The sequence below is a fragment of the Schistocerca americana genome, chromosome 8 (genome assembly GCF_021461395.2).
Source record: "Schistocerca americana isolate TAMUIC-IGC-003095 chromosome 8, iqSchAmer2.1, whole genome shotgun sequence".
Lineage (NCBI taxonomy): Eukaryota > Metazoa > Arthropoda > Insecta > Orthoptera > Acrididae > Schistocerca > Schistocerca americana.
In genome coordinates, this window is record NC_060126.1 from 295,482,708 (window position 1) to 295,501,085 (window position 18,378).

An 18,378-nucleotide genomic window follows, 5' to 3' on the forward strand; every position below is an offset into this window, starting at 1 on the left:
CTAACCCATTTATTATAGAGAAACACTAGTTCCTTATAAAAGCAATAGCGATTTTCAATTTCATTTTAGTTATGTGGTTTGATTTCTTTGAGTTGATTAATATCCATATGGTTTTGTGTCAATTATGTTATTCATTTCTGGTAATATGACTTGTTTGTTGTAATCCATTTTGAATTCTTTTTCTGTTGGTTCGTTAACTAGTTCCTTTGTTTTCTTGTTTCTGTTTATTTGGTTATAGTGAAGTGTTACTTTCTCTTGTTCTTTGTTGACAATATTTTTCATACATTCTTCATTGAGGACTGTAGAGTTTTCGTAGTTTAGCGTGAAGCCTTTGATTTTCATAACTGTTTTGTTGTTGTTGGTTTTGTAGTAATAACATTTAGGACTGGTGAGTACCATTCAGTGATGTAGTTTCCTTTACCTAATTCATCTGTCCATTCGCCAAGTTTACAACCAGTTTTGACTTCGTTGTTGTTGTTGACTATATAAACAATTGAGTCAGTGTCATAGTATACCACGTTTTTACACAATTTATCAAACATGTCTTAAAGTCTTAATCGTGCATGTGCTGTGGTAAAAGTTGCTATGTGGATGTTTGTAGAGTTATAATTCTCAATGTAGTGGGCTTTGTACTTATAGTTCACTTGAACCATATCATCCATTATAAACAAACATTCTGATATTTCAATTTTATCGTCCAAGAGCAGTTCATACCAGCGTTTTACATCTATAACATATTCAGTTTGAGCTAGGTTTTGTCTTTGTCCGAACTTACCCCAAAGTGAGTTTAAGCACAACTTGGTTACAGCTCTCTTACAGGGTTAGGTTCCATTTTATGTGGTTCTAAATCGATGTTAAGTGTTTGCTTAATATCATTTATGTAATCCTGTTTTGTTTTGTAATCGTTTTGCCATGGTGACGTTTCATGTTTTATTTTTATAAAGTCTCTTATGTAACCTGTAAAGAGGTCGTTACTTTTTTGGTGGAAATGTTGTGCCTCATACGATTCAATTAATTTGTAACCTTTCTCAAATGCTTTGTCTAGTTAAAGTGTTGTCCAAGAACCAGTTATCATTCTTTCTTCATCAGAGTGTGTACAGCTTTTTGTTTGGTCAATCATGCATTGGTTACAGAGACATAACATTAGTTTGTTTATGTCGTTATCTTTAACAGGTAAAACAGGGTGATATAGTTTTCTTGGTGGTAGGACTTTACATTTCACATAACCAAAGAAGTCTTTAAAAGGATAGGTTTTAGGGCTTAAGTTTGTTATTGTTTTTGAGTGACGAATCAGAAATTGATCATAGTAGAGAACCGTTGGATGCAAACTACAAACATCGATGTATTTCATTTCCTTGTCGACAACTTTTAATTTGGAAGCGTTTGTTATACCACCAAAGAATGCGTCTCTAAACTTAAGGTTTTCTATAACATTAGTTTTGTTCATCATTATTTTGTTTTGTTTATCTTTAGTCCACTTACATTCCCAGGTGTCAATAACTTTGTAACCAGCGTTTTCGAGTTGTTGTGTTCTTAAAGTTGTTTTATAATGCAAAGCTTCTGTGGTTTTGTGGCTAACGTTGTTGCTTCTATCTTCTTTGTAACATTCTTTACATCCATGCCAAAAACATCCATGATAATTCTAGAATGAAATTTTCATTCTACAGCGGAGTGTGCGCTGATATGAAACTTCCTGGCAGATTAAAACTGTGTGCCGGACCGAGACTCGAGCTCGGGACCTTTGCCTTTCGCGGGCAAGTGCTCTGCCAACTGAGCTATCCAAGCACGACTCACGTCCCGTTTCATATCAGCGCACACTCCGCCGTAGAGTGAAAATTTCATTCTAGAAACAACCCCCAGGCCGTGGCTAAGCCATGTCTCCGCAGTATCCTTTCTTTCAGGAGTGCTAGTTCTGCAAGGTTCGCAGGAGAGCTTCTGTAAAGTTTGGAAGGTAGGAGACGAGATACTGGCAGAAGTAAAGCTGTGAGAACGGGGCGTGAGTCGTGCTTGGATAGCTCAGTTGGTAGAGCACTTGCCCGCGAAAGGCAAAGGTCCCGAGTTCGAGTCTCGGTCCAGCACACAGTTTTAATCTGCCAGGAAGTTTCATATCAGCGCACACTCTGCTGTAGAGTGAAAATTTCATTCTAGAAACATCCCCCAGGCTGTGGCTAATCCATGTCTCCGCAATATCCTTTCTTTCAGGAGTGCTAGTTCTGCAAGGTTCGCAGGAGAGCTTCTGTAAAGTTTGGAAGGTAGGAGACAAGGTACTGGCAGAAGTAAAGCTGTGAGGATGGGGCGTGAGTCGTGCTTGGAGCTCAGTTGGTAGAGCACTTGCCAGTGAAAGGCAAAGGTCCCGAGTTCGAGTCTCGGTCCAGCACACAGTTTTAATCTGCCAGGAAGTTTCATCCATGATATTGATAAACAGTTCTGGTTGTAGAATCATAACCATAGACTTTTGAACCACAAATTGTTACTTCACCGTTATTTAACGCGTGTTGAATGTTGGGGTTTTCGAAAGAGTTAAGCCAAGCGTTCGATTGTTTGGAAAATGTTTCTTTTTTGTTTTCTTTCATCGCACCTATGGTTTTCTCTTGAATATATTTTGATCGGTAAATACCCATGTAGACACTAGCTATTGTTAGATATTGGAAAGGATCAATGTTAGCAATTTCAAGGAACTGGTTTCTTAGTTCAATACAACCTCTACGTAAGATGTCTACAACTGAATCACAGTATTCTTTAAGTTCTTTCTTAAAATCAAGTATGTAATTTTCTTGTTTCTTTTCTTTGTACCATTGGAAGAATTTTACTCTTTGTTCTTTCTTCATTGTTCTTGGTCCATAGTATTTAGCAGCAGGTATTGGCCCGAAATAATCTTCATTTTCAGTTGTGTTAAACAGGTGTGGAAAGTAACCTTTCTTTAGTTCTTCAAAACCAAATGTTTTAGGAAACGAAGCAAGTGGTTGTGGAACGAAAGTAATGCTGTCGATAACTTTTAAGTTTATTTTCTCTATTTGAAGCAACATGAGTTTTGATCCTTGGTAAATTGTGTAAGGTTTCAAACCAATTTTTATACAGTACTGAAGGACAAAATGTGAATCATAAGCTTTGGAGTTTTGTGCTATACATGTGTAATTCTTATGTTCTTCGGAAATTAACTATTTGCGAAAATTAATTGTTGTTCTCAAAGTAGTATTTGTTACCTTCAAAGTCGTGTGCAACTACATAATTAGCTATGTGTATTCCTGTTTGTTGTTGTGCTTCGTAGTCAAAGAATATGTACTTTTCAGTGTGTTTACACCAGTTTATTAATTTTATTCGATCAACAAGAACCTCTTTAACTCGTCTTTCAAATTCGTCTTGTGTTATGTTACCTGATTTTTTTTTTTTTTTTTGTCTATAAAGATTTAAGCTCTTTCCAGTTCAACATGCGTTCGTACTTCTTACTGCTTTCAACAATTTGTTTACCAAGACTTGATTTGTTACAACATTTAAATAACAATAGAAACAGGTTGGTAATCGATGGTTCTTCAGTCATATTACATACACATGCAATTTCGTCATCACATCTGGAACCTTTTTGTCGTCGTTTTTGCATAAAACATTGGTGAGATCCTTCTTTAGCCGTTTCGTTACAATTATGACAGTAGTAATAACCACACTTGTGTTTCTTTGATCGATCGAGAATTTTATTACAACCTTTACACTTATAATTTTCTCGCATACTTCTTTATGATTATTTTTACAGGTTTCGTTGTAGCAGTAGCGATTGCAGTCATTGCAGTAAATCTTATTTATTTCTTGTTCTTCATGTTTTGTTTTCTTGCACATGTAACAAGCTAATATTGTTGGTTTACATTCTATGTGTCTCTCTTTGGTGTTATAAGCCTTGTCACACTTGTAGCAATAATAATTAGAACCAATAAAGGCTTGCATACTATTGATTACATCAAAGTGGTTCCCATTCTTGTACAGATATATTTGTGTTTCACGATTTTTTCCGGTGTAAATGACAGAATTAAAGTTTTCAGCACACACGATTGTTATTTGTACTTTCAATAGTTCTTCACATCGTTTAATGTCTTCAAGTGTAAATCCTTCTTCATTATATTCACTTAAACGATTACAAAGTTCCTTGGTTAACGTTGTTTGTATCTTTCGACCTCTTCTTATGTCTTTAATGTTCTGTTTTGTTAGCTCTTTGTCAAATATGATGTTTGTTATGTAGATTAAAGCTGTAATTATTGCACGTGGACAACAGAGGTTATCTTTATTGTAAATAAATGTTATACACTTCTTGATTCTTTTGTCTTCAGTGATATTTAGTAGTTTTTTGTTACTTTTACTTCCTCTTGGGATTTTGATCACTTGTATGATTAAAGTTGTTTCTTCTATGTCGACTGATTCGTCTGAAGTTAAAATTCTTTGTATATGATCCAAAACGTTTCCTGCATTAAGTTCAGTTGTTACTGGTGTGGATATTGCTTTTGTCCAGAATCCATTGTTAAGTGCCATTACTCTAAGTTTATCACCTGCTTGAAACTCGGAGGTGTGTTTAGCTTGATCAATCATGTCGTCTAAAGTACTATGTAAACGGTTCATGGTTTGTGTTATTGTTTCTCCTTTTATATTTGCTAATTTTATTTGATACTCTGTTGTATAAGTCTTAAATTTGTGACTGAAAAGTGGTTCACTTAATTCAACTACTTTAAAGTTCTTCTTCTTCGTTTCAAATAACGAACTGTCAAAGGGAACGTTGTTATACAACTGATTATTACGTTCTTGTCTTCCAGTATGTCGAAGAAACTTTGATGCTGGTCCTCCTAGTAGTTTGCTTCTGTAATCTGCTGTTGTTTCTATTAATTTGGGTGTGTTGAACCTAGAAATAGCATTTATGTTTTGTTCCTTTGCCATTTTTCTTCGCTCGTCAATTGTTCGATCTTTTATGTCTTGCTGCTCATAACGACTTTCATTCATTAAAAATTTGTTCAGATAGTTCTTGTTTGTTAAATTTGTAGTAATACCAAACTCTCTTAGTTGTTTGAGTTTATATTGGGAGGCAAATTTTTTAATCACACGCTCATTTTCTCTCACACTCTCATTAATTTGTTGATTATTATTCGACATAATATTTATTATATAAAAACATATTTTTGCTCTTTCAATTTTTATCTTCACCAAAAATAAATTAATCATTTTCGGCCATTTTTGAGGGTCTAAGGGGTACCCTATGAATTTTTGAAATTTTATCAAAATTTTCATATTTTTGATTTATTTCCTGGTTTCCTCCTTTAATTAGATGTGTAGAGCGATTGCTCATAAGTGATCCAGCGGTTTTTTTATTATAATTTTTCTTTGTCATCATGTAATATTATTGCTTGATCATTTACTCAGCTTCATTTCACTATCTTTATTGTTAATGTACATTTGTTATTTGGTTGTGGTTCGTTGGGCAATTTGGTCTAAACATATCTCTGGGAAAAAGTGGTCCATACAGACCCCATTACTACTGTCTCTATGTTTATCGACAGGTAGCCACGATAATTGCTCGTACACTGGTGTTATGTGATCGAAAAAGCGTACGTCACAAATGTATAGTACAAAAGCATTCATTATCAGTGACAGCTTGCATGAGCTTTCATACGAAAGTCCTTGGTGATTAGCTTCACCATAGTAGATTATGGGGAGTATTAATGTCTTTATGAACTTCTTTTTAAGCTTGAAAGGACGTTATTTTTATATTACTGTTGCGAGTACACCTTCTTACAGACTGCAGTTGTGCGTTCAGTTTAATGACGTTCAACAGTTATTCCGAATTTCTCTGCAGAAGAAGAACAGGCTATATCTATGCCACTTAGGATTATTTGTGGAAGAGAGTCTCTGAACTGAAGGGTAATATGTCTTTTGTGAGCGTCTAAAGTTATTGATGGGTTAAGTTTCAAGCCTATGTTCAGTATCCACACTGATACGGCAATTAAATCGGTATTTACATGCTTGTAATAGACTGTCGTCACTGTATAAGTGATATTTGCAATGCGAGGGAATAATTGACATATCAATAACATTTAATGAGAAGAGTGGTGGGCATAATAGTGTACCCTCTAGGACCCCTGATGCCACATATCTCGTTTACGACCTTTTTGTTCCAATCATAATACAGTGTTTGCGAGATGCAGGGTATGAGTGGAACCACTGTACAGCACCTGAATACGACGCCTGAGCAAGAAATCTGACTTTCGTCCTTCCTTACACTTTCTGTCTCCAACGCGACACAGTTTCACAACTACATACAACTTGGCGGAGGCCAACAGCCCTTATGGCTGTGAAGGAAACGTTCCATCTTGAAAATCACCTCGTCGTCTTTCAAAAATGACTGTCACGAAATTCTTCCTTTTTCCGAGGAAACTGGTGCTAGTCACTGTGTGCAATGTTAGGAGGTTAGAGAGGAGAAGAGGAGCGTCGAAGCAAAATCCGAGAGCCAAAAGGGTAGCACTGGTGAGTGTCCTGTGCCAAATGAATTGGGGTGTCATCATGGTGCAGAAACACCCCCTTGGGCAGCTTTCCGTGAAGCTTCGCCTTCACAGCCCCATAACCCCATCAGGAGGTTTCTATTCTACACTCTCTGACGATTTGCCTCTTACGAAAGTAATCATGTAGCACCACTTGGTAACAGCTCATGGCGTACTCAGCACCACTATGCCAGATGATGACTGTGTCTTCGCCTTTTTCTGCGCTAGTGGATCCATGCGTTCCCTTTATTGCCATTTGACTAAGGGTCGTTCTAACATACGCAGCACTCGTCCATGGTAATTAGGCAGCTCAAGACGCCATCTGGATTTTCTTGATCCAGCTTCAACATTTCCATTGGACCCTCGTTTGGGCGGGCCTTCTGAGTAGGTGTCATCCGTCATGGGGCCCAGCTGCAGGAAACATTTGTCATCATAATTTGCAGATCTACAGCATACCGGAGGTGAAGTGAGCCTGCAACTTTATCTTTGATGAAAGAAATCACTAGAACACCGTTGTAAGTAGCATAACTAAGTCTCCAAATTGCATAATTTATTCATTCATATAATCAGTGACAGTAGCTAGACCCGTATTCCAAGCAGCACGGTCTCATTGCTGTCAAAAAGGCAGGCAGTGGATATATACACCATGTGCGAACTCTCTCATCGTGGAAATTATGACAAAGGAAAGAATTATCATCAAACTACTTTAAAGATAAATCAACAGGAAAGTGGACACAAGTGAAACACACTTGCATATATCTTTATCAGTGCAGACACTGCTGGTTAAATGCTAAACTCGATATCGAAGTTTTCATAGGTGATTTTTTTAAAGAAAATAATAGAGTTTCTCATAGAAAACACTTCTTTTGTGAATTATTGGCAGAAGACACTGCAAAATACAAGTCACTTCGTGGTTTTCAGACTACAGATTTCAGTAATGTGAAACTAAAACAACCACAAGGCACCTGTAACAGCTTAATCACAGCGAAGGCTTGTGAACGAAACGTGCAGTTTATGAGTTCATAATTGATTTTCATCGCTAAATTAAGGTAATGAAATCCCACGTGTAATAGAAGCCAAATGGTCGGCCTATCAAATAATACACTGCTAATTTATCTATTGTCAGTGGGTTAATTGAAAGGTTTATTTTTTAAATTTTCAGTCGTATTTTAATTAGTTTCATTTACAGGACGACCGCGAACATTGTTTATATCGTAATACTGGGCTCACAAAATTCGCCTACATGAAAAACGACGTCAGTTTGCGTTCAACTTATTACATTTTGCAAACATAGAAAATTGATTTACGTTACTTTTACTACTTTCTATGAGAAGAAGAGCAACATTAACGGTGGCAGACCAACCAAACTGCATATTTCTGATAATGACACGGACAACATAACTACAGAAAAGAAGAGAGATAAAGTGAGAGACAGAGAGAGGGAGGGAGGGAGAGAGAGAGAGACAGATGCAGAGAGGAAGAGAATGACACATAGCATGTTATATTTAACTTTCAACCTGTCAGAGCCCTTTCTCTGGTTTCGCTGTAGCACGTTGGACCCCCATGGCTTACTAAATATTCTATATTGTATATACTATATTCCAAAAAGAATATGGTGATAAGAACAGAAACATATTGACCCAAGAACAAATACAAAGTACAGTACATTGTACTTACATCAGAAACGTGTAATGATAACGTGAAAAACATAAAAACATTCGTTACACATTTCTATCTTCTCTTTCTTGGCCAGATAAAACACAAACAGATACAACCTAAATATGGTTAAATTATTATGTTCGAACATCTATACACGTGCCCCATCATAGAATGTCGAAAAATAAAACTGGCCCAGAAAATATTTTATGCACCTTAAGATAGGCAACCCAACTCTCATCGTCCAGTCCTGATGCAGGTGATATAAATTTGCATAAAATATTTTCTGGGTCAGTTTTATTTTGCTCACATTTCATGTTGGCCTACGATGGGGTACCTTCATTTAGAAACCAATCATGTGAAAATTAACTGACAGCTATAACATTCACCCAGAGTCTTCTATTTCTTTGTTCCATAACTTTTACTCTCTTCTTGTCACTCCTGTTCATCGTCCATTTTCTACATTCCTACAAGGGCACCGTCTACTCTAGCCAAATATTGTATGAAAACAGTTCTTAACGCTTCCACTTATATTAGACACTACATACCTTTCTTTCAGAAAATACTTCCTTCGTATTACAAGGCCGTATTTAATAACTTTCTTGCTTTTGCCATCGTCAGTTATTTTTCTCTCCAACTAGCAAAACGTTCCTCACTAAATTTCCTATACATAATCTGATTGAATTTCACTACACCCCATCATTCTTATTTTACTTTTGTTGATGTTCCCCCTATAACTTTTTTCTAAGACACTACCTGTACGAATCAATTAATCTTAGAAGATTTTTCCATCTCTAACAGAATTACAGTGTCGTCAGTAAACCGCAAAAATTTTTTTCTTCTCACTCAGCTATAATTCCTTTTCCAAATTTCTCCTCGGTTTACTTCATTCCTTGTTCAGTGTACAGATCTAATAACATCGACGATAGATTAAAGCCATATATTATTCCCACCTCAACTACTGCTTTCCTTTAAAGTTCTTGGGCTATAGTCATTCTTATAATTGCCTGCCTATCTTTAGAAGCTTTATACAATCTTCCGCTCACTGTATTGTGTTCGTACTATCTTGAGAATTTCGGAGACTATATATCAGTTTTACCATTCTTCTGTAAATAATTCTTGTCAGTAATTTGTAACCACGAATTATTAAACTGATAGCTCGGTAATGTTAAGATATTTCACCTTTTTCACCTTTTTGTAACTCTAATTATTACATTCATCGTAAGTTCTGGGGATATTTTTGGCTGCTTTACATATCAACCATACCAGTTAGAACAGCTTTGCCGTGGCTGTTTCTCCCAATCATCTCAACAATGTTACGGGAATTTTGTCTACACACAGGATACTTGTTTAGGCTTAGGTGTTAGTGCGTTGTTAAATTCTTTTCCAAGGAGCACATCCAGTACCTCATCTCCTTCTGCTTCTTGTTCCCTTTCCATAATATTGTTACATGCTTCTTTGCTTTGTAAAGCCCTTCTGTATTTCCTTTCATCTTTAAGCTTCCACCACCTTGCTTAATACTGGCTTGCAATCTGAGCGCTTAATATTCATACAGGTGTTTCTCTTTTCTCTAATGTCTCTTCTATAATGTCTTTATAGCATACAACAAGGAATGTCGAGGTTCTCTAAAGATTGCATGAAGAAATGAACATACGGAAAATCCTGAGAAGAAGAAGGGAGAGTATGATAGGCCATGTGTTAAGATATCAGGGAATAGCTTGCATGGTATTAGAGGAAGCTGTAGTGATCAAAAACTGCAGGTGAGACAGAGATTGGATCACATTCAACAGACAATTGAGAACGAAGGTTGCAAGGGCTATTCTGAGATGAAGAGGTTGGCATAAGAAAACAAACCGCAGTGGACCTCATCAAAACAGTCGTGAGATGGATGTCTATAAGTAGGTAGCACCTTTCCAACAGTCCTCGTTTTTCTTCTAGCTGTACACGCTTTACCATTTTGCACTTTCTGTAAATTTCTGTTTTTAAAGTCTGCATTCCCATTTGTTCCCTTCATCTGTTATATTCCACTTTTCGTTATTTCAACTCACTACCTGATGTGTTATTCAAAACTTCAATTTGGTCTTCAATTTTCCCAATTTCATCCTCTCCAGCTTTTACTTTTTCGCTTCTCATCTTCATCTTTTATCATAGTCCTTTCCCCATTGCTCTCACCAGTTTCCTATTGCTCCCTTTGAAAATCTCTACAACCTTGAGATTTTTCAACTTATAAAGGCCTCATATACTTAATTACCTAACTTTCTGTAATTTGATTGAGCTACATTTCAGCAGACATGTGAGTCTCAACTTCATCTTCGATAGCAGTAGACGCGGAAGTAATGATTAAAATTTGTGCCATGGCCGCGACTTCAAAGCACGTCTCGTGGTTAGTAGGCAGATTTGCTAACCACCACGCCACCCTGGCATTGTGACACACACACCTACACTGACTACCCAATGCCCTTAATAAGACAAACTTCAGTTCACGCCCTTAGCCCATTTTTCCCCTTCTTAATTCAACAGTATTGCCAAGGCTCTCCAATATTGGAACAGAAACCCAAGCTTCTGTCCTTAACTAAAATAAATTTGAGACTCATATGTCTCCAGGAAAGTGTAATTCCACTACATCAATAGATCACCTAGGTACAGACAGGAGCTTCCGAAAACGTAGAAAGCCTGGTGTGTTATTCCAGTATCAGACATCCTGGGAAATACTGACTATTTAAGAAGGGGAAAAATGGGCTGAAGGCGTCAACTGAGGTTTATATTAGGGAGGGCACTGGGCAAGAATAGTCCATTCACTTGTGTGAGCCACAATGCCACGGTGATATAGCGCTTAGCAAACCTGCATCTACATCTACATCTATATCTACGTGATTACTCTGTTATTCACAATAAAATGCCTGGCAGAGGGTTCAATGAACCACCTTCAAGCTTCTCTCCACTCTCTGATATCTCTTATTTTATCGTTTTGATGATTTCTTCCTATGTAGGTGGGTGGCAACAGAATGTTTTCACACTCGGAGGAGAAAACTAGTGTTTGAAATTTCATGAGAAGATCCCGTAGCAACGAAAAACGCCTTTGTTTTAATGATTGTCATTCCAATTCACGTATCATGTCTGTGGCACTATTTCCCTGTTTACCAATAACACAGAACAAGCTGCCCTTCTTTTTACTTTTTCGATGTATCTGTCAGTCTCACCTGATGCGAATCCCACACCACACAGCAATACTCCAGAACAGGTCGGAAAGCGTAGTGTAAGAAGCCTCTTTAGTAGACCTATTGCACCGTCTAAGTGTTGTGTCAATGAATCGCAGTCTTTGGTTTTCTCTACTCACAACATTATCTGTGTGATAGTTACAGTTTATGTTATTTGTAATTGTAATCCCTAAGTATTTATTTGCATTTACAGCTTTCAGATTTCTGTGACTTATCGCGTAATCGAAATTTAGTGGATTTCTTTTAGTACTCATGTGAATAACTTCACACTTTTCTTTATTCAGCGTCAATTGCCACATTTCGCACCGTACAGACAGCTTGTCTAAATGATTTTGCAATTCGTTTTGGTCATCTGATAACTTTACAGGACGGTAAAGGACAGCATCATCTGCAAACAATTTAAGATGCTAATGAGATTGTCTCCTATGTCGTTAATGTAGAGGCTATGTGTCAACAAATCGTTTCCTTCGAAGTAGTTCATAATGTTCCAATACAGTATATGTTCAAAAACCCTACTAGAAATCGACGTTAGTGATATGGGCCTGTAATTCACGGGATTACTCGTACTTCCCTTTTTGGGTCTTGGTGTGACTTGAGCAATTTTCCAGTCTTTAGGTACGGATCTTTCTGTGAGCGAGAGGTTGTATACAATTGCTAAATATGGAGCTATTGTATCAGCATACTCTGAGAGGAACCTGACTGGTATACAATCTGGACCGGAAGCGTTGCCTTCATTGAGATATTTAAGCTGCTTTGTGACACCGAGGATATCTACTTCTATGTTTCTCATTTTCACAGTTGTTCTTGATTGGAATTCAGGAATATTTACTTCGTCTTCTTTGGTGAAGGAGTTTCGGAAAACAGTGTTTAATAACTCTGCTTTTGTGGCTTTGTCACAGTGACTTCACCGTTGATATCGCGCAGTGAAGATACTGATTGCGTCTAGCCACTGGTGTGCTTTATCACCATCTGCAGCATCATCGATAGAACCAACTGTGGTCCTTTGGACCAGAGCCGAGTGGAGGGTCTGAATCAAAGGCGCTGCCGGTTCTGTGACCGTGTAGGCTGCAGATTTCTTGACATGGGTCATCGGGTGGTGGGTTTCCGGGTTCCACTTAATAGGTTAGGAGTCCACTACACGCAGGAAGCAGCTACACAGGTAGAGGGGGCTGTGTGGAAGGGACTGGGCGTTTTTTTAGGATAGAGAGTCTCAGGGAACCATAGAAAGGGTGTCCGTCTAAAAGGGGGCTGGTAAAACACAGTAAGATAGTTGTAGAAACGATTGGTATTGTAGTTGTAAATTGTCGTAGCTGTGTTGGGAAAGAACCAGAGCTCCAATCCCTAATAGAAAGCACTGAAGCTCAAATAGTTATAGGTACAGAAAGCTGGCTAAAGGCGGAAATAAGTTCAGCCGAAAGTTTTTTAGACGATCTAACAGGGTTCAGAAAGAATAGATTAAGTACAGCTGGTGGTGGAGTATTTATTGCTGTCAGAAGTAGTTTGCCTTATAGTGAAATAGTATGGGTAGAGGTTATACTTGACAATCGGACTAAAGTATTAAGTGGATCGTTTTACCAACCCCGTTTCAGACGATACAGTTTCTGAACAGTTCAAAGAAGACTTGAGTCTCATTTCAAATGGGTACCCAGCTCATACAATTATAGCCGATGGTGACTTCAATGTGCCCTCGATATGCTGGAAAAACTATACCCTTAACGCCGGCAGCAGGCATAAAACGTCATCCAAAATTGTACTGAATGATTTCTCAGATAATTATTTTGAACAATTAGTTCATGAGCCCATTCGAAGCGTAAATGATAGCGAAATTATACTTGACCTCTTAGCAATAAATAATCATGAACAAATAGTGAGTATCGTGACGAATACAGGGATCAGCGACCACAAGGCAGTTGCTGCTAGGCTGAATACCGTAAAACCTTCAACTATCAAAAAGAAATGCAAAGTATATATATTTAAAAAGCTGATAAAAATGTTCTTAACGCCATTTTAAGAGACAGCCTTCACTCCTTGCGATATGATCATATAAGGGTAGAAAAGTTTTGAAATGATTTCACAGAGATAGTATCGACAGCAATTGAGAGATACATACCAAATAAATTAATAAGTGATGGGTACAAAAAACGGGTCAGATCGCTGTTGCAGAATCAGCGAAATTCATGCCAAACTTAAAAGAACGCAAAATCCCCAAGACTGCCAAAGATTTGCAGAAGTTCTAAATATAGCGCGTACTTCAATGCGAGATGCTTTTAGTAATTTTCACAACGAAACTCTGTCTCGAAATCTGGCAGATTTCTTATAAATAGGAGACCTGGGCTGAAGTCCCAGCCTTGGCGCCAGTTTTAATTCATTACTTCAGCTTCTTTCCTTTTCGTAAATTTTTTAGTTTTAACCTGCAATTCACTGCTAATAAACGGATGCCAGCGTAAGTATCTGCTCTTGGGAATGTTTCGCAGCTTAAAATATGGATCCTGAATTGTCATTATCATTACATAATCTGTATGAAATCTTGTAAACTCTTCAGAACTTTATATGTACACAACCTCCTACGTGATACTTAATGTATGTGTTAGTAATGATTAAATTCTGCTCAGGTGGGTTCTCCTTTCATTCCCTTTCCCCATTACAGTTTGTCCAACGATTTCTGCCTCTCTTCTTTTCGCCGGCCGAAGTGGCCGTGCGGTTAAAGGCGCTGCAGTCTGGAACCGCAAGACCGCTACGGTCGCAGGTTCGAATCCTGCCTCGGGCATGGATGTTTGTGATGTCCTTAGGTTAGTTAGGTTTAACTAGTTCTAAGTTCTAGGGGACTAATGACCTCAGCAGTTGAGTCCCATAGTACTCAGAGCCATTTTTTCTCTTCTTTTCTTAATCATCTTCTTCTAGTTGGTCATCACAACTGAATGATAATTTCCTATAACAATTTTTCTTACCTCTTACGCAGTAGTTTTTCAATTTCTTCTTCTGCAAAGCTAGCAGGCCACTATTGTAGTGGGTCTTGGCTTCGCGGCTATCTTGGGTAAGACAACGCGTCCACTATTACGTTCGTACACATCAAGTTAATTCTGTGTTGTTACACTAATCTCACTAAACCATATATCCTGAACTTCCTGCCATAGCACTAGACTAATTCCCACTACGTCAAACATCAAACTATAAATTTCTCTTTCCACACGTTCTGTACCAACGTTATTACTAACTGAGCTTACATTACAAGTTCTGACTCGTATAAAACTAGATTTATTTTCCTTGTGACGATATATCCAGAACAGTAATCAAGCAGAAACCTGCTGAATCTTTTTTTAACACAGAGAATGCTATTGTAATGTAACAATACAGTAGAGCTGCATGTCCTAGGATTATGTAACAGTTGCAGTTCCCCTAGCTTTCAATCTTTCACAGAACCAACATAGCAAGTCGATGTTGGCGAAGGTTGCAAGGCTAGATTAGTCAGTCATCGCGAGTATAGCTCCTGCAGCTATCGAAAAGACAACGGTACATAGCAGTAGCCATATGTTTGTGTAGCCTGTTACAGAGATCTCCTCCGATGTTATCGAATTTGCAGTATGGCTACCAGTATCGTTGAGGCGAGCAGGGCATCCCACGGCTGCAAGGTCCATGAGCACCAATGTGGTAGAAGGTTTATACGATTCTATTTCAGTGATCACAAAATCCTTCTAACGGAACAATGAAACTGGCAGCAAAAGCCATCGCTAGGCCCTTGCCTGGTCGTACTGACTGGTATGGTTGAGAATGGTGACGTACTACCACTGCATCATCTCTTCTACATCTACATATGTACTCCCCTAGCCACCAAGCGGTGTGTGGTGGAGGGCAATATTCGCGCCAAAGTCATATTCTCTCCCCCCCCCCCCCCCCCGCCCTCCTGATCCCCTCGCTTATCGGATGAGGGAAAAACAACTCTCTGAAAACCTCAGTATGAGCTCTAATTTCCCTTATCTTTGAATGGTGATCATTGCGCGATTTGAAAGATGGCGGTAATTATAAATGCTATAAAACCTCGGCGAAGATCGGATTTTGGAATTTAGTGAGCAGCCCTTGCCGTTTAGCGCGTCGTCTATCTGCAAGTGTGTCCCACTTCAAACTTTCTATGAGGTAAATTGTAACTGACCCTCCATACCCTGAAAACTGCCAATGGGTTAAGGTCCAATCTGGTCCCAAAAAAATTCTGTGGTGACAGATCAAGGGATCTAATTAACCAACCGAGTACAGTACCACACTGTCACGCAGCTACCACTCCACAGGCAGCCAGCCTCATCTTTCGTAGTGTTGACAAAAGTCTACTCATTGCATGGCGACTAAGTGGCCTTGTTTCTATTAGTCTCCAGCCCATGGCGGAGGATGAAACGAGGTGCTGGAGTGAATCCACCACTTGTGACCAAATGGAAGGTCCAGATGTAAAGGGCCTATGACATGTTTGGAGCACAATAGGCCAGTTCTTTCCTGGTATCGACAGACTCCGTCAAGGGCTAGAGCGTCTAATGCTATCATGTGGTCATCACTACAGCCCTTCGAAAAGCTTACTAACCATCTGGCACACTACAAGGCCATTATACAGCCTGTCACAGCTAACAGCAGGATCACGTAATGACGTTATGACGACACTAAAGCGCCTTGGTAGCCATCCCAGCCGTCACAGATCATTGCAATCTGACGTAGTACATTCTAACGATATATGCGTATAAGAAACTGCACCATGCAGCATTTCTTATTAATATATTTATATTTTTCAGTACATGTACTTCCATTCTTCAGACCTGAAAAAGTAAAGGACAAAATAGAATAGTATAAAAATTTAACTAATACAGAAAGATTAATAACATACTTAACTGAAAATACTGTATGGTGCAGTCATCTGAACTAATGTGTGATTTCCAGTAAAGGATAACTGGATTGTACCACAAGGAAGTCTTTCAACTTGGAATTAAAAATGTGTGGTTGACCCCTCAAAAGCATTAGTTCACCTGGATCACTATTGAAATGAAAATGTTTAGAAAACTGCACTTCTGTCTACATAGTGTTTACCAAAGTGTATTTCAAGCGCAAATGTTGCTTTTTTCTAATGTTTACTGTTTGAATACAGCATTTAGACACTGCTAGCAGTCTGAGATTCTTTTGGGAACAGCTTTGATAAAGATCATCCTCAGTACCCTGTTCTCAACTAAGAATATTGATTGTGAATCCACAGAGGCCCCTCAATATATATTTCCATTGGATGCAAAAAATGTCCAAAGTAAACTAGAGGACGTGGAGGCAGTTGAGATTGTTCTTATAGATAACAGCAGTTAATTCCTCAGAACACCCTGAATTTAGTGCTTCCAAAAATCCTTTCACGCATCTTCAGTCTTGACAGTTCAAAATTTTCAATTCGCCTAATTATTTGATCACCTTGACACAGTATAATCTCTATTCTACAAGTGTTCCACTTCAGAAATTTTAAGCACTGAACTTTCTTGTTTTTAGGCAACATTCTATATTTTAATTTCATTGAAACCTGATTTGCTGAAGGGGAGACTCCTACCTGACACTTAAAAAAAATACACTTTAATGGCTACTTTACATCTTTGAGTGCTTACTTGTAGATAGAAAAAGTATTTGGCTGTATTTATATTACAAGTCTGTCGAAGAAGCACTACAAGTATGAACCGCGCGAGGGGACGTGGCACGCTGACACCTGCCACGTGGTCAGGACAGTACCTGTCTATCAGAGACTTGCTTCTCAGGCATTAGTGGCAAAATGCGCTGATGGCGAGACTGAAAATGCAAATAAAAGTTTGCACAGTGTCATTTGGTTCAAGCGTCCCAAAGAAGAAAAAAAAATACTTTTTGGGGGGGTCTCGAAGGAGTTGTTTCCCAGTTCTGTACGAGAAGTTTGAATTCTGAAGGAAAGTCCCAGCACTACTTTATCACCCACACAGAGGATGATCTGCTTATCTAGAGACGAACGACAGGTCAAGTAGTCCACAAGAAGCTGCTATGAAAAGGAAAAATCCAAGAAAAAGGCTGCTCCTGTCTTTAAATTACAAGAAGATGTAGATGTATATGTAGATGTAGAAGAAAAAGGCTTAAAGGAGCAGGAAGGGGGAATGTGTGATGCTACTGGATCTGTGTCTTGTACCAGCATTCATTTTTTAACTAAATTTTAAAATCCATTTTACCATAAGTTTGTTTTTCTAAGTTAGATGCTACCTTTTTTTATCTGGAACAGTAACCAATCTTAATTAAAATTTTTCAGGAAGTAATTTTGAGGTATTTGCATACTTTAACGCATAAATACTATCGAAAACGTCATTAGTCTATTTTATTACCACATTTATGTATCGGTAATGAAGAAAATTTAAGTCTGGAACTTGAAAAAATAGAAAGAAGTTTATAGTGTTTCTCATAAAATGATTGCGTGGAACTGTTCAACAATTTCTTGCAAATGTACCTAAAATTCTGGAACGTGAAAACTCAAATCTGATTACCAAAAATTGCTTTCAAAAATACCATTGACATATTAAAAATTCAGAACTCAAAAACCAATGAAGCTCTGACTTCATAGCTTCGATATTGTTACATCTTTACTTGATTAATATGTTTTTAAAATTCAGTTGAAATTAGGAAAGTATAAGAAAAGTTAAATGTTCAGGTGGAGCCCCCATTAATCATTTCCATTACATTTCACAGTACGAAACAGCTATATAAACCTGCAGTCAGCTTTTATAAACCACAGCATCTATCTGGCAGACTTATGGGTGATACATCTGTGAGAGCTGGTGCTGGACATGTCATGTTCAGCGCCATACTTATCACCTTTTCTCTTTATCCCTGCAAATGGAAGTACATATTTTGCTCAAGAAATCGGCTCAAGAGCCATTCCCTACCACGAGTACCATAGCGCTCACCCTAGCTGCAGGGTTCCCCCTCCAACACGACATGGTGTCTGTGCGTGAGGAGGGGGAAACTGTGAACATGCC

General features: G+C 38.2%; 1 protein-coding gene and 1 non-coding gene across 2 annotated transcripts in view; both read left to right on the forward strand.

The window, feature by feature from the left end:
• The window catches only part of LOC124545780 (cyclic nucleotide-gated cation channel alpha-3-like), a gene marked incomplete at its 3' end in the record, with an annotated part of 672,390 nt that overhangs the window by 184,717 nt on the left and 469,295 nt on the right, over window positions 1-18,378 (forward strand). The gene's annotated exons all lie outside the window — the stretch shown is intronic.
• On the forward strand, window positions 2,005-2,079 carry Trnas-cga. The gene has a single exon. It is a non-coding gene; the product is annotated as a tRNA-Ser (tRNA).